Raw genomic sequence first — 17,959 nt, forward strand, 5'->3', positions numbered from 1 at the left:
TAATTAGAAGTAAGGAATTCTTACTATATTTATAATTGAAAATTTTTTTTTAATTGGTACAGTTACTACGAAAAGAATTAAAGCTAATTTTAAAAAAAAGATAAATAATACTCTTTCAAGTCAATTTTTAAGAAAGAACACCAATCTCTTTTTTTATTCGGTATCTCATAATATTCCTCAATCCGATAGGTTAATGACTATTCCACTGCGGTAATGAGCTTCATTTTAAGGATTCACCACTGACCAATGGATTGCTGCATGTACAAAGCGAGATTCAAACTTCCGACACTTGTTTAAGCGGACTAGTGAATTAACCACTAGACCAATCTAACTTAATTATACTAATCTCATTTAAATTGAGAATTAATTATTCTAATAAACATCTAATATAAAATTCTAAAATTGATTATTAAATACTAAAAGTTGAATAAAAAATTATTATGAGATCAAATTTAATAATTTAATAAAAACAAATAAAAATTATTATCATATATTACTCAAAACAATTTTAAATTATAATAAAAACACTTATCCCCACAATAATATACATAAATCCGTCCTTGAGAACAAACTAAGAGGTTTCTGGCATTGTTAATTATTTTAAAACTATATAAACTCTAATTTTCCAAATCAATTCCCCAGTTTCCTCCCTCCTTTCCTAGTTCTATATCTCTCTTTAGTTCCAAATCAATTTCCTCGTTATCTTTAATTTCTTCAAATTCAATTCCCTTCCTCTAAGATAATAGAAAATCACACAAGACAAAAAAATTTACAAGATGAAAAATCAAAATTCCCAAATTAAGCAAATGAATTCTCTATTTCATGACATAATCTTTATTTCTAGCAACTGATCATGTTGATGAACAAAGAGATTTAGCATTTTTATTATTCAAGTATAATAATGAACTGAATGAATGAATATATAGTCTTAAAATAATAATGGCATACAAAGTGAGTGCACATATATTCCGAGAAAAAAAATTAAAAAGAATAAAAAAGGTTATGTACAGGTTAAAAATCAACTTTATGTATTTGTATATAAATATATTTATTGTTTAATTTATTTTTAATATTTATTTTGTATTTATATATGTATTTTATATCGATAATCAATTTTGTAATTAATTTTTTGTATACACTTAACATGGTTGAAAAATAATTAATTGAAGAGCTTAAGAAAACACTCTTTTAAAACAGTTGGCTATTTTCGTAAAATTTAATAAAATTTTAAAATTATTTTATCATTCGTGTCTTTTAAAATTATTTTTATGGGCGTTATAATTTTTTAGATAATATTTTAGCAATTTATTATTTTTAAAATAAAGATGATTTTTATTATTATTCTAGTAGGACGAAAATTATCCAACAAGTTCTAACTCAAATGCATAATCTCTTTATTACGAGTTCGAGTCTCTTTATTTTTTGATTAAAAAAAGACAAAAATTACAATTAGAATTAGAATTAGATATTAGACAATAGATAATTATTACTAAGTCAAAACCTTGAAAGGTCGTGGACAATAAAGATAGCAAATGGTTAGCTTTTCTCATTTCTCACCTACAAAATATACCATATTGCTCCTTTCCGATTTAAAGAATAAAGGCATGCCAAATGCAACCCTAAAAAAGAAACAATTACAAATTAAAGCACGCCAATCTTTTCTTTTGTGGTTGAGCATATCATGATATCATGCCTTTATTTTAAGCCAAGGGAACAAAATATAAGAACAAGGAAAACTGGAAAAGAATGTAACGCATGATTCGGAGGCCTACGGGCGTATCAAAGAAAAGAATGTAACGCACAGAAATAAAGTTGATAGATATTTGAAGATTTGTCTCACCTTCAATACTGTTTACGTAATGCTTGATATAGTTTCAAGTCTTATAAGATAAAATTCAATAACTAAATTATTTTAAAACCAAATAAAAATAATTTTAAAAGATTGAAATAATAACAATCTTTAAAAGATGATATTAGTTCAATAAAAATAACAAAAAAAGAAACGATTAAATATCGCAAATGACAAAAGATTTGTATATTTGATCTAAATTTTTGTATAAATATTTACATAGTTATTTGAAAAGTATATAAAAAAATCAAATAAAAATTTATCTCTAAATTATTTTTTTTTTAGTCATTTGCGTATAGATAAAAGTGCAAAAGAAAAATCCACATAGCATAAAATTAAAAAATGGTTAAGAACGGAACAATCTCATTATTCTAAAATTATTGCAAAGAACTATATTAAAATCTAATTTTAAAATTTTTTACCAATATGTTTTTATATGTAATTATTTTTATCAAGTTAATATTATATTATCTTCAAAACTTCTTTTGGTGTTTTTATTTTCTTTTGGAAATTTTTGCTCAGCGCTTATATCAAACACTTTAATATATGATAAATTTAACCTATTGAATTTTTTTTAACAAATATTATATTTACACACACCAAAGAGCATAAACTTATCTCATTTATACTGAGATAAATAATATAAATTTCTCACTTATTTTATACAGGTTTAATTTACACGCTAAATAAATAGCAACAAATTATTATTTTTCTTGTTAATAATATAAAGATTAAAATTATTAAAAAAGATGAGTAGTAAAAAAAAGAGAGTAGAGACGGTGGAAGAAGAAAATTTTTTAAAAGAGAGACACAGAGTAAAGTTTTCAACAACACCAAAAAATGATATAAGGGAGAAAGTGTTGAGGGGGGTGCTTTCAATGTCAAGAGAGAGGATTTTAGGAACTGGAAAAGGAGATTATGGATTAACGACTGCAAGTGGAGATGGTATCCAAAATGCTACATTTGTGGATAACAACCCAGAGATGGGAGGTGTAGGATCGATTGCTATTTCTAATGGGAATGGGTCTATGAAGATCTTTTTCAAGGACAAGGTGGTGGGATATCAAAAGCCTCCAGGATTTTGAGAGTTGTAGAAAATCTTGTAGGGATAAGATGACTATTGGTGCGCGAAATTAGAACTCACACTAGTTCACTGGCAAGTGCACTGAGTCATCCAAGTAATACCTTAGGTGAGTGAGGATCGATCCCACGAAAATTGTTGGATTGAGCAAGCAATAGTTATTTTGCTGGACTTAGTCAGGCAAGCAGTAAAAGATGGTTATTATGTAAAATGTATAAACAGTAAAATAGTAAATAAAGAAAGCAAATAAACAAGTTGGAGTAAAATAATGATGAGAAAATAGTTAAGGTCTTGGAAATGTTTACTTTTTTGGATTACAATGTCTTACCAACTATTTTAACAATGAGTGATTCGTTCTATGACAAACCATAACTGATTAAAACGTAATCTCTTAGCGATTTAACCTCCTCTGATCTTACTAAAATGCCATAGACAAGGTTAGTTAATTCAGATCAGAGGGTGAAATTCAGAAAACTAGTTTAGCGCCACAAAAATCTCAATTACCCAAAGCTAACGGGATTTTATGTCACATATCTAATTAGCCTAGGTAAATTACAGTTTAGGATGAGTGTTTTCAAGTTGTAGCTCAAGCGAGATAGCTCTCTCGAGAATCCCAAGAGCTCATGTAGAAAAAAGAGTCACACTCTCATTCCACCCCAGATTCATAAGATTAAGAACGAAAATAACACCTTACAATTGAATCATACATTAATTAAAATAGAAGAATAATAATCTTAACTAGGAAGTTTAGTTGCTCATAACTTTACAAAGAAAATAGATTTCTGAAAAGTGAAAAAGAAGATCTGATGTGATCTCCTCGGTTTAGACCTCAGTGATCTCCTCCTTAAATACTAAATGCTAAACCTAAAAGATATCATTTTAAATTAAAAATTACAAAGATAAAATAAGATAAGACTAAGAAGTGATAAAATCCACGTGGAGGCCTAATAGCATGTGAAACGGACAGCAAGCTGGCGTTCAACGCCAGGATTGGACATTGAACGCCAAGAGAGGAGTTGCGCTTCTGACTTCTTACCCCTTTGCTGGCATTGAATGCCGGATTGGGCATTCAGCGCTCAGGGGAAGCTGACAGCATTTGTGTTTCTTACTCCAGGCTTCTCCAAACTGCTCCGAATTTCACCTAAAACCATAAAAACACAGGAAAAACTCAAAGTAGCATCCAAAGGTAAATTTTGAACTAAAACATACTAAAACTTAATAAAATCTAACTAAAAATAATATAAAAATAACTAGAAAAATGGTATAAGATGCTCATGCATCACAACACCAAACTTAAACTGTTGCTTGTCTTCAAGCAACCAAAAACGAAATAGAACCAAATGGAAGAGAAAAATACATCAGGTTAGAGTTGTCATTCAAGCTAAAGTCTAATTACTGAATGGAGCTATTAACACTCTATTTTTTAATAGTTTTGGCATCTCACAATCCTTTGAAGCTCAGAAATATTGGCATCCTTTTAGAACTAGAATCCAGATGATATTATTGATTCTTTTCTTTAAGATCTTGTTGATCTTTGAACACAACTTTTATTTTCTTTTTAGTACTTTGTATCTTTGAGCCTAGCCGTAACTCTAAGGTAGCGTTTGTTTTGAGGTACTGAGATAGAGACGGAGAGATTGAGACTCAGTATTATGTTTGTTGGTTCAAAGACTAGTACTAAAATTTCTGTCTTTATCTCTAAAATTTCAGTATTTCAATACCTCCCAAAAGTGGAGACACAGGGGACTAAAATTTTTAGAGATGGAGACTGAAACTTTAATAACATTTTATATCTAAAATACCCTCATTTTAATTAATTAATTCCAATTTTACCTTTTGTGCAAATTAAATTAGAGTTTCATTCTTGTTTCAATTTATGTCTCCCATTTTGCACCAAACAGAATACTGAGATTTATTTTAATCTCTATCTCTTAGTCTCTATCTCTTAATCTTAGTCTTTCCGTCTCTGTCTCTCCACCAAACGCTATCTAAGTGTTTTGTTCAAGTTTAACTTGATACATAAACACCACAAGCACTTAATTGGGGGAACCCTTTGGGTTCAACTTTTTATTTGCTTTTATTTCCAGACAGTGATGCTCAGAGCCTTAAGCGTACTCTTTACAGCATTGGGTCATGACTAAGAGTTCAGTCTCAAGGATTGCTTAACACTTTCACACCACAAACATATAGTTAGGAAAAACTACTCGTTTGAGCTTTTAGATCAATTTTAACCTTCCTAACCATTCATGCTCAAAGCCTTGGGCTTTTTTCTTTTGATTTTTTTCTTTTTATTTTCTTTTCTTTTTGCTGTTTGTTTTGCTTCAAGAATCATTCTTTTTAATTTTTCAGAGAATCAATAATACTTCTCTAAATTCCTGTTCCTCAAGAACCAATATACTCAACTTCAATATCAAACGTGCACAGTTAATTCATACATTCAGAAAATAGAGATAAGGCCACCATACTAAAGTAATCAGAACAACTCATAATATAACTCAAGGCCTTATGCATTTTACTACTTCATTTTTAATAGACTTTTCTTTTAAGCTTGATGAGAAATACATAAGACATCTTTATATAAAACAAAAAATAAACTACTAAGCTAAAAAGAAAAGAGACCTAAGAGTGACCATGCAACTACAATAGAGAACAGATAATAAATTGAAATACTAGAAAAACGAGATAAAATAGAAATAGGGAGAATGGAACTAGACCACCTCATGATGACGGCTACCATTCCCTCTAGGGGATCCTCTGGAGCGTTTAAGCTCCTCAATGTCACGTCTCTGCCTCCTCTGCTCCTTCATCAATCTCCTTTGATCTTCCATCATCTGATGGAGGATAGCAGACTGGTCCTGACGCTCCAGCCTCAGCTGATCAATTGATGATGTCAGCCCCCCTAAAGATGTGGTCAACTGATTCCAATAGTCACGGAGAGGGAAGTACATCCCTTGAGGCATCTCCGGAATATCATATAGAGGTGGTGGAACTGGCTCTTGCTGTGATCCTTGTGCGGGCTCCCTAGCGTGCTTCATACCCTTCCTTGTAATGGGTCTCTCCTTGTCAATTAGGGTATCTCCCTCTACATGAGCTCCAGCTATTGCACATAAGCGGTGAATGAGATGAGGGAATGTCAACCTTGCTTGAGTGGAGGGCTTGTCAGCTACTTTGTAAATTTCTTGAGAGATCACCTCATGTACCTCTATCTCACTGTCGAGTATGATGCAGTGGATCATCAATGCTCTCTCAACTATAATCTCAGAGCGGTTACTCATAAGGATGATCGAATGTTGGATGAACTTTAACCATCCTCTAGCCACTAGCTTAAGGTTAAGCCTACCCAGTTGGTAAGGCTTACCTTGAGCGTCCCTCCTCCACTAAGCTCCAGGCATGCAGATATCAGCAAGAACTTGGTCCAGCCTTTGGTCAGTGTTGACCCTTCGAGTGTATGACTAAGGGTCATTTCGTTGTTTTGGCAACTGTAACGCCATCTTCACACTCTCGGGGCTGAAATCTATGATATGCCCTCTGATCATGGTGTGCAAGTTTTTCGGTTTTGGGTTCACGCTTGTATCATGTTTCTTTGTGACCCATGCGTTGGCATAGAATTTCTGCACCATCAACACCCTAACTTTAGTCACAAAATTGGCCAGAATTTCCTAATTCCGTCTCAGAACTTAGTCCAAGATCTCTGAGTACTCATTGTCCTTCAGCCTGAAGGGGACCTTGGGAATCACCCTCTTCTTCCTCACCACATCATAGAAATGGTCTTGATGAGCCTTGGTGAGAAATCTCGTGATCTCCCATGGCTCGGAAGCGGAAGTGGGAGCTTTTCCTTGAGGACTCTCTAGTTTTTGGTGCCATAGACGTAAGATATCAAAAGCAACAAGTGGAGCTTCCAACACCAAACTTAAAAATTTTGCTCGTTCCCGAACAAAGAGAAATACAAGAAAAGGAAAACTAAAGGAAATAGAAAGAGTAGAGTGAGGGGATAAGGTATAGAGGCTTCGGCCTTGGGGAGGGAAAAAAGGAAAAATGAAGAAAGGGAATGTGTATGGTGAAGAATGTGTAAGAGGGGAAGAGTAGTGAAGGTGTGTTAGAGGTGGATGAAGTGAGGGGTTTTTATAGGAGTGGGGAGGGGTGGGTTCAGTCATGGGGAGGAAAAATAGGGAGAATTTGAATTTGAATGTGAATGGAGTTAGTGGGAAGAGAGATTGATGAGATTGATGAGAGATTATTGGGTAGAGTGAAAGGTGGGGTGAGGGAATCAAAGGAATTGATGGGTGATGTGATGGATGAATGTGGATGGAAAAGTAGGTAAGAGGGAAGAGAGAAGGGATAAGAGTGAGTAAATGGTAAAGTGGTTGGTGGTGGAAAAGTATCCTTGGGCCAAAGACTTCAAATTTCAGCATGCTGCCTCCCCCCTGGGTGTTCAGTGCTAGCTTTGGCGTTGAACGCCAAAGGGGGATCCCTTTTTTTGCGTTAAATGCCCTAGGGGGACCAAAATTGGTCCTGGACTGCTCCTGTATGGACGTTAAATGCCCAAGCTTCCATCCTCCTTCTGGCACTGAACGCCAGTGCTGGTGTTCAATGCCAGCAAGAGGCATCCTCCAGGGTATTCTATTTTTCTGCTACGTATTTCTGTTTCTGTTCTAAGTGCTACACATGATCACAAACGTTAGAAATATGAGGAAAACTATGAAAATCAATAGAAAATAAAGGGATATGAAATCAAATTCAAGTAAACTAAAATAGCATAAAAGAAAGTAAAAGTAAACTATAGAATACGTATGGTTGGGTTGCCTCCCAATAAGTGCTTCTTTACTGTCATTAACTTGACGGACAACTCCTTTATGGAGGTTCATAGGGGCTCAGATCTTCACCCCTCATAGTGAACTTCCTTCCTGTGCTCTTATGAATCAGTTCAACATGCTCCAAAGATAGATTCCAGTTCACAGTGTGTGGTATGACTGGACTTATTGTGAAGACTACTCTTATGCCAGGTGAGAAGTCTTCAGTTGGAATCTTCTTGTTCCTCCAGTCTTTGGGTACTTTCTTCTTGGTGCCTCCTTCCTCAATGGTTGGTAGTGAATGCCCAACACCAAACTTAGGTTTTATGTCAGGGGATTCTGTATGGGTTTGCACTGAGAGAGAAGGTTGAAACACTAAGTGCTATATTATAATACCTCCTTTATTAGAGAGAGAGTGATGGTTGGGCATCTTAAACATTATATGGTCCTCCCATAACCTCAGAACCAACTCTCCTTTCTCAACATCTATCAAGGCCTTCCCAGTAGCTAGAAATGGCCTTCCTAGGATGATGGAGTCGTTCTTGTCCTCTCTAGTGTCAAGTATCTCGAAGTTTGCAGAAAGGTAAAGGTTCTCAACCTTCACAAGGACATTCTCCACCATTCCATATGCTCGCTTCAGGGACTTGTCTGCTATCTAGTAAGATTCTTGTGGGATGCACCTCTTGGGTCCCTAGTTTCTTCATCACAGAGAGAGGTATCAAATTTATGCTTGATCCTAGGTCGCATAGTGCCTTCTCAAATGCAATGGTCCTTATAGTACAGGGAATTAGGAAGCTTCCGGGATCCGGTATTTTGGAGGTAGCTTCTTTTGTACTAGAGCACTGCACTCCTTGGTTAGCATGATGGATAGAAAAATGTCGGTTAAGAATTTCTAATAAAAAAAAGTGTTGTAAGTACAGTATTAACCGACAAAATTCCCACTATCAATTTAATTTGTGTCACAATTAAAATCAAATAACTGGGAGTAGAATTCCCAAGTCGTTTCCCAAAGAGTTGACATACGGTGCAATTTTTGAAGTGGAGAACGGAAAAATAAATGGCGAGAAATTAAAGCAGCGAACAATAACAAAAGATGTTATGTATTTGAAATAAGAGATCTTGGTTAGGAGAGATAATTAGAATTTCTACCCTTGTTGTCTTTCCCCAAGTGCAATAGTAAAAGTTTATTACTTCCACTCAGTTATCCTCTTGCAGTTACAAAGGAAGGTTAAGTGGATAGCACTAACTCTAACTCACAAGTCCTAGTCACTTCCTAGGAAGGACTAGAGTCAGTGAAAATTGAGTTAGCCAGCAATTCTCAATTACATATTACACTTGAGTATTACAACTCAAGGGTTTCCAATTAATCAACTCCTAAGCCAAGTTGGGAGCTCTACTCCATTAACATAAATGCCATTTTCACAAACATGTAAAAGGAGTAAATAAGAGACATGGTAATTAAAATTAAATTAAAAAAATCAAATTTGGCACTGATAATTGATTAAAAGGAATTAAACAAGTAATAGAATTAAATATAAAAATAATTCATTGCATTAATAGAGTTCAAAAATAAAATATCCAAATATGAACATAGGGCAACTAAATAGAAAAGAGTAATTGAGTTATTAGAAAAGCAAATTATAGAGATGACGACTTCAATCGAAGGTAGCAGTAACTCTCTCAATATCCAATCCAAAGTAAAAGCTAAGAAATCAAAGAACCTTAGAGTGAAGTAGTGTTTCTCTCTCTAGAATTCAAAAAAACTAAAGCTAAACTAAAGTGAAGTGTGTCCTCAGTCTCAGCTATACCCCTGCCTCTAGTCTGCGTTTTTGGACTTGAAACTAGATCCAAATCAGTCCAAAAATCGCCGCCAACGAGTTCTGATCTGTGCAGCACGTGACGCTTTGTCACGCGTACGCATCGGCTACGCGTACACGTTGCTGGACTTCTGCGCTTGTTACGCGTACGCGTTGCTCATGTATACGCGTCGTTGTGAAATGCGCCAATTCGTGCGCACGCGTTAGCCATGCTTGCGCGTCGCTCCTCGCTTCTAATCTATTTCTTGTATTCTTTCCACTTTGACATGCCCCCTCTTCATTCTTTAAGCTATTCATGCCCTGTAAACCTGAAAATACTTTACAAACACATCACGACATCGAATGATAATAAAGGAGAATTAAAAATTAACGATTTAAAGGCTTAGGAAGCAAGTTTTCAATCATGGAACAAAATTAGGAAGGATTTATAAAACCATGCAGTTTACATGAATAAGTGTATGAATAATTGATAAAATCTACTCAATTTAGAACAAGATAAACCATAAAATAGTGGTTTATCAATCTCCCCACACTTAAACATTAGCATGTTCTCATGCTAAGCTCAAAGAAACCAAAAGAGTGATGGAAGACAAAGGTGAGACCTGGCAATGCAACCCATCTATATGAATGTAACTACATGCTAAAATGCTTCTACCTACTTGGTTAAAAGTAAATAAATTCTCCAAGACAAACATAAATAAATTCCACTAATTCAAATCACGCAATAAGATATAAGTAAACTGACAAGAAGAAAGCTCATGAAAGCCAGGAACACAGAATTGAGCATCGAATTCTCACTGAAAGTGTATGCACTCTAATCACTCTAGTGTTTGAGGGTCGAGTCTCTCGGTTCTCTACTAATCTTGCTCTCTAAGGCTTTTTTTTTTCTACTAATCAACACAACTAATGCACAAATACACATATCAAGAGGTTTCAAGGGTTGTAATGAGATTAGGGTTAAAGTAGGAATGTATTTGGTTAAGTAGACTAAAATCCGAATCCTTGATTAACCTAAACTTCTCACATAACCTAAGACATTCTAAGTCATTACAATGCAAAACCTAGCCATCCATTAACTATTTTTTTCACAAATTCATGCACCTTGATATCTTTTAAGTCAAGTTATATGCATTAGTTCACTTATTAACCTTGGGCCATTTTGTCTCCCTTTTTTAATTTGCTCTTTTCTTTTCTTTTTCTCTTTTCTCATTATTCATATATTTTTTTCTCTTTTTTTTTCAGTGAATTAATGCATATGATTAATGTGCTAGATGCATGAACAAGTACTCAAACTGTTTTCACATTTTCACATAAGAAAATAAAATACCCAAGTCCTTAAACATGTATTTCCCATTTCAATTTTCCCACACTTAATTCATGTGCACCTCACTAGTCTAAACTAATCAAGGATTCAAATTAGAAACATTTATTGTTTTACGCTTAGAGTTAATGATGTGCTAAAATAAAGAATAAATAGGGTAAGATAGACTCAACATGGGTTGCAAAGGGTAATGATAGAGTAAGGCCATATGGATATGTGAGTTATAGTGAAATAAGGCCTCAATCACATACGTGTATGCATATATTAAACCATGGAAATATAGAATCAAGCAAGATATAAATCACAATTTTAGAGAGAACAACACACACCAAAATAAAACATTGGTTGATAAAATGCAACCAAACAAGTAGGCTCAAACATCTCACTAGTTTTGTGTGTTCGAGTTCTAAAACCATGTTCTAAATTAAATATCTTCAAACAAGTTTAACAAAAATTTTGATTCAAATTAGTGAAATGCTATAAAATATTATCTTGAAAAAGAATTTATCACTCAACCAAGTAGTACCTAAATGCACGCAACTACTACTCATGCAAGTTATCCTATCTAACAAAAGAAAAATAAAATATTAGTGTTGAGAGAGAGATGTTACCTTTGGAAGGCAGTTACCAACCTCCCCATACTTAGGGTTTGGCATGGTCCTCCGTGCCATCAGTGATGAGCAAAGTGGGGTTGGGAGCATCACTTCCACTATTCGGCTCGTCATGGCTCGCCATGCTGTCATGTGAAGTGGAGTCTGGGGTATCGGTCTCTTCTGGAGGTGGGTGAATGCTGACAAGGAGCTCTTTCAAATAGTTGTATCGCTTGTTACAGCGCTCTATTTGCTCAATCCGTCGGTCTTGCTGGTCGAACCTCTCAAGGACCTGAAGTAGCAACTAATTATGGAAGGTGCATGTGGTGTGGATGATGGTGTGCATGGAATTTTTGGAGGTAGCTTCTTTTGTACTAGAGCACTGTACTCTTTGGTCAGCACCACAGTTTTATCTCCCTTCAAGGCCATCTTCTCAAAAATTACACTTTTTAAACAGGCCATACAGGGATTTTTTTTTTCAACACCTCAGCAAAAAAAATATTGACTTGTAACTTCTTGAGGATTGCCAAGAATTGAGCAATTTACTCATCCCCAGTCTCTTTTTGTTCGTCTAGAAAGTGTTGTAATTTAGGCTCTTTTCTCTCTAAAGGGACGTGTACAAGTGCACTTTTAGTCTCTTCTTGAACCTTGTCCTCCTTCAAATCCTCAGCAGCTTGCTCCTCCTTGGTTTCATCCTCCTTGTCTATAGTAAGAGCCTTGCACTCTTTTTTTTATTTACTTTTGTATTGCTTGGAAGAGTGTTGGAGAGTATCCTCTTACTTAATTGACCCACTTGTATCTCCAAATTTCGAATTGTACAAGGTAATAATTAGGCAATATTTTTAAGGGAGATACTTGCTACAATTAAATAAAACTTAAAAATTATGTTTTATTAACCTTTATTATTAATCCAATGGAGATAATTGCTCAATATATATATATATTATCTAAATAGTTAAAGAAGAGAAAAAAAGATATAACATTAAATAAATAAATAATTGTCAAATAATATAGAGTAAAAATTTCGTATTCTATAAAAAATATTATAATCTTCAATGTATTCATTATATAAAATAAGTAAGTTAAACTTATTATCAAAATTTAAACACAACTAAAAATATTATTGGAGGTGTAAAATTTTTAATAAATATTATTATTGATTTATTCGTACCTAATTATTAATTATTTTATTATTTGTTTACAATAATTTTATATAATTGATTAAAATAATTGTCATATTAAAAATAATATTTATTATTTGCAACTTCATCTTCAAAAATTTTAAAATTACATATTAAAGAAGAATAGTCGTAATATATAAATTGAGGCAACAATTTAAATTTAAATTTAAATTAATCTAAAACTAATTTAATCAAATACCAATATTATAACTAAATTAATTAAATAATATTTAATCTATTTTAGTCCTTAGACACGTATAGATTAGAGTCATTCTCGTAACAACAACTAATTGAAACAACATCATAAGTTCGAACATTTCAAAATTCGTGCAAATTCAAACCTTCCCTTTGTTAAATAAGTTTTATCATCCGCTATCCATGCAATACGACAAGGTACAGAATTGCCACATCGAGAAACTAAGCTGGCCTTTATTCCCCTCAATGGCATTGCATTGATGCAAAAGAAGACCGATAATTTCTGAAAAAAATCACAATATGTTATAAAATTATTTTAATTATGAAAAGGTTAAAATAAGAAATTTGAATATATTACTAATCTTTGAAATTGCATCTCTGAGTTTGACACAAATTTACTAAAACTTAGCTTAAATTGAAGAAATTCAATCTCATTATGTGCTCCACTTCGAAAATTTTCGGGCAGATATAAAAAGTATGGAGGGGATGGAACTTGAACTTGGCCTATAAAACTCCGTGGAAACAATTTCTCAATCAAAAATTGAGCTCCTCCCAAGAAAACTAACTTTACCCACATTTCTATTAGGTAGGTCATAATATGTGAGCAGATATCCAACTATCATTCGGTAAAATAGAGTTTACTGCCCTTCGTTGGACGCTTAGATATCCATGTAATTAGAACCCAAATCAGTGAATACAACTTGAGATGGTATTTGATGGATGTGGTGTAATGTAACGATTGCAGCAAAAGACAATCACACTGAAATATTGACGAAAAGAATAAGTTGGAGTATGAACAATCAATAAATTATCAAAAGAATAATATAATAGAATGAGTATATAAAAAATTATAAATTATACCTTAAAATGATTAACTTTGATGAAAAATAAAAATACAATCTTATTCTATGAGATAGTCACAAAAAAATAATAAATTAAAAACAATAAGTTAACTATCAGATCTAGATTCACGAACCATAAAAAAATATTATATACGGCCTTTATTAGAACAAAAATAATTATATAAATTAGTTATTATTAAGTTAATTTTTTATTATTTACGTTATACATCATATATTTATTTGTCGTAATTGAATAAGCCATTATCATATCATATTCATTTTTATCATGATTAGAATCATAGATTTTGTTTTAATTTTTTAAGGTAGATATCAATATCAAACTTGTCAGAAATTACGATTAATTTAAAATTATATTACAATGGTTGAAAATTAAAATTATTGACAATTAACATAATTATATATTAAATACTGATTTTATGTATAATTATAAAAAATTTATTGACAATTAACATAATTATGTAAAAAATAAAACATAGCAACTAAAATTTAATTTGTTAACTAATTGAAGTTAGGTAGAAAATATTTGATAATTATTTTAACATTTAATTATTGATATCTATTATTATTATTATTCTTAATCTATAATTAGTTTAATAATATATTAAATATTGATTTTATATAATTAAAATAAAGATATTTTTTTAAATTAGTATAATCATGCATTATTCATTAAATACTAATTGTAATATATTGTAATATAATTATAATAAATATATTTTTCTAAAATAAATTTAGAAGAGATAATGGTGTTTTCATTTTGGAGGGAAAATGAATTTATAAAAAATTAGCACCTCACTTTCATTAGTTGATAATGCATTAAATATTTATTTTATGTAATTATAATAAAGATATTTTTTCTTAATTAGTATAATCATGCATTATTTATTAAATACTAATTGTAATATAATTATAATAAAGATATTTTTCTAAAAATAAATTTAGAAGAGAGAATAGTGCTTTCATTTGGGAGGAAAAAAAAAGTTAATGAGTTTTATTTTTAATGGGTGTCATGCTCAAATATAAATAGGGTTTTCAGAGTTTCGGTCACAAATACATACTAAAGCCGCCTCCGCCTCCGCAACTCTTTTTTCCATCAGAAGAATTGCGATTCAGCCGTATTAGGGATATAGAAGGCTTTGGTTGAAAAAGATCAAAGAATTAAACTCTTTCAATCATACTCACAAATTAGGGTACGCTTCCACATTATTCAAGTATTTCATTCTTAATGATTTAATATGAATGATTTTGGGGTTAAGAAATTCTAAGAATTTCTAACATACCATACATATATTATTTTCTAAAATGTTGTAAGTGAAGTTTGAACTCTAAACTTTAAATTTAAAAATTTTATTATTTATCATTATCTATCCAATCTTTAAAATAAACATATAAAAAAATTTGTTTGTATCTTGTTAGTTCTAGAGGTGAATGCGAATCGGATTGGATATGGTCGAAATTTTGATTCAATCTGCACTAAAATTATCGAATCAGATCGGATCCAATATCTACAGTTTTTAAGTCTGAATCTGATTCGATCCGATTTGCAAAAACAAGTGATATTGGATATTGGATATATCCACAAAACATAAAAATATTTTTAGAAACTTATTTTTTTAAAAAATATCAATTAAATTCATTTTTTCTATTCTTTTAAATATATCTACTCTTAAAATAATATTAAACATACTTTTTTAATAATAAATTAAAATAATATAACGTATATGATAATTATTAGTTGAAATAAAACATAAAAAGAACATTTATTTATTTTATTTTTATTTTTGCGTATACGCGGATATGCGGATACCTATACAATATTCGCAATCCGATCCAATAATCTTGTAGATCGGATCCATATTCGCAATTTTCAAATCGAATTTGGATAAATATCGCGGATATATGGATCAGATCCGATTCATGAATACCTCTAGTTAAATCTTAAACTCATTTAAAATTTTAACCAAATTTATTTATTTATTTTTTTGGTTAACAAGCTCGTCAATAGACTTCATGCTACCTTAGATTGTCAGCTTACATATTTAAACAAGTTTTAAACAGATCAAAAACTAGATTCGGATTGAATAACTATAATAAAACATAGTCTTTTAACGATAAAACCTGACCTATTTCTGTCCCACGAACAAAGTAAAAACAAGGTATGATACTACATATAAAAATGTAAATTTTTCAAAAATTACTGGAAAAAAAAAAAAACCTGTGCAAAGAACGACAACAAGGGATAAAAATGGGGTGAGTATTCTTAAAAGGAAATGAGGTAGACGACTATAGTGAATTCTAAGATTCCAACAAGTAGGGCTTCCAAAAGAAAAAATAAAAAATTTGCTCATGATTATTTGTAGGGCTTCCAAAAGACCAAAACCGAGAGTGAAGCACCAGTGATTCTGTAGGAATCATTGAATAGGACTAGAAGTAGGAGTAGAAGTTCAGCCCCCTCTTACCAGCAACTTTTGTTATCAGCTTTTCAATTTTTGGGGCTTTGTTGTCTCTTTCTATTCCTAATGGTGTGTCCCTTTGCCCCATTCATCATGCTATTGTAAGTTCTAAGTTCCCTTTCACACGTACATCCATTGATTAAACTGACTTTATTGTTATTTTCAATTATAAAATATCATATGTATATTAAAAATCGAAGAGTGCTAAGGGTTAGCAAGTTTTGTGATTTTTTTAGTCATTAATTAGTCATTTTAATGGTGTGAGATTTTATCAAAAGATAAGAGATCACTCACTTTACTTTTACTAGTTAAATACTACTGGCCAAATTTTAATAAAACTGCTATCTCCTAAACTTTTTTTAAAAATCAGTTAATATATTTGTATATATATTTTTAATATAAATTTTATATTTTAATAGATATTTTGCTTTTGTGACATAAGCACAATTCTTTATCTAAAATATATATTTTTTAATTCACTAAAGTCTTATGTTTAAGAAAATGATAGCCCCATTGTATAGGCCATATCTCTAAGCTAATCTTATCAACAATGTTTAAACTTTAAAATATTTGTAAATTATTCACCAATAAAAATTTATGAAAATTAACTTAAGATTTTAATTTGCATTTATAAAGAGTTGATTAGTGGGAAAATTTATTCACCAATAAAAAATTTCTAGAAATTAACTTAAGATTTTAATTGTGCATATACAAAGAGTTAGTTTTATCGATGAGTGATAATTCAAATAACATCATTTTTTCTATACACACCTAACAGATTCCACCTTCAAATCTCCTTATCCTCATAAAAAAAAAATTACAAAGAGTTGATTTTTTTTCGTCAAAATAATTTTTTTTGGTGTCTGACTAAATAAAGAGTTGATTAGTGGGGAAAAAAAAATCCTTGTTGTCAAGGACAAATGATTCTCTAAAGTGAAAGAAATTAAAAATAAAAAAGTAATTATCATTAATTTATAATATATATAAATTTTATTATTTTAATTTAAAGATATAATTTTATTTTTTTACTTTAAAAGAACTTAATCTATTGTGAAAAATATATACTAATATTTTTAACTAAATATGATTAAATTTGTACTCAAGAGAAGAGAAGAACTTGAAGAAAAGAACGAAAGTTATATAAAAACACAATTAAATTAAATTCATTTCCAAATGATTTACCAAGTCCACTCTACTATTTTGTAATTTGACTAATTGTAACTGTGGCATGTGATGCGATTTTCACTGCACTTTGCGGCTTGCGCGACGGTTTATCCGGATCGCCGTTCCCGCGAAATTAGCTTGTTATAGTTTTTAATTAATAATTAATCATTTTGTTTAGGGAATTAACTTCATAATAAAAAAATAATTTAAACTATTGCATTTTTTCTCGTCAGAATAATGCAATGCCAAATGTGTCGCATTCGGAAAGTCCCACACACACAGATATAGAGGGACCCAACTTCGGGATACGCGTTAGCCAAACAAGTCTTCCACTGTGGGACCCACTGTTCTTTCTTTTCACCGTTTCCTTTGAAAACGAAATGCTCTCTCACTCACTCTCACACTATTTCTTACCACTCAATTTAAGGCTCTGTTTGGCGCGCGCCAAGTCCCTCTCTCATTCGCTGTCATGCTAGTAAATACTACTAGTAGTCAAATTTCTTCTATTTCATGCATTAATTGTTTTTTATTTCTTGAAAAATTTCTATTATAATATAGTACTCTTATTAGTTAACCTTTTAATAAAGAATTTAATTATAATGTACAGATATAGTAAAATATTTTCTATAATTATTTAATTATATTTATTATTTTG

This window comes from Arachis duranensis, chromosome 2 (assembly GCF_000817695.3).
Source record: "Arachis duranensis cultivar V14167 chromosome 2, aradu.V14167.gnm2.J7QH, whole genome shotgun sequence".
Classification (NCBI taxonomy): Eukaryota; Viridiplantae; Streptophyta; class Magnoliopsida; order Fabales; family Fabaceae; genus Arachis; species Arachis duranensis.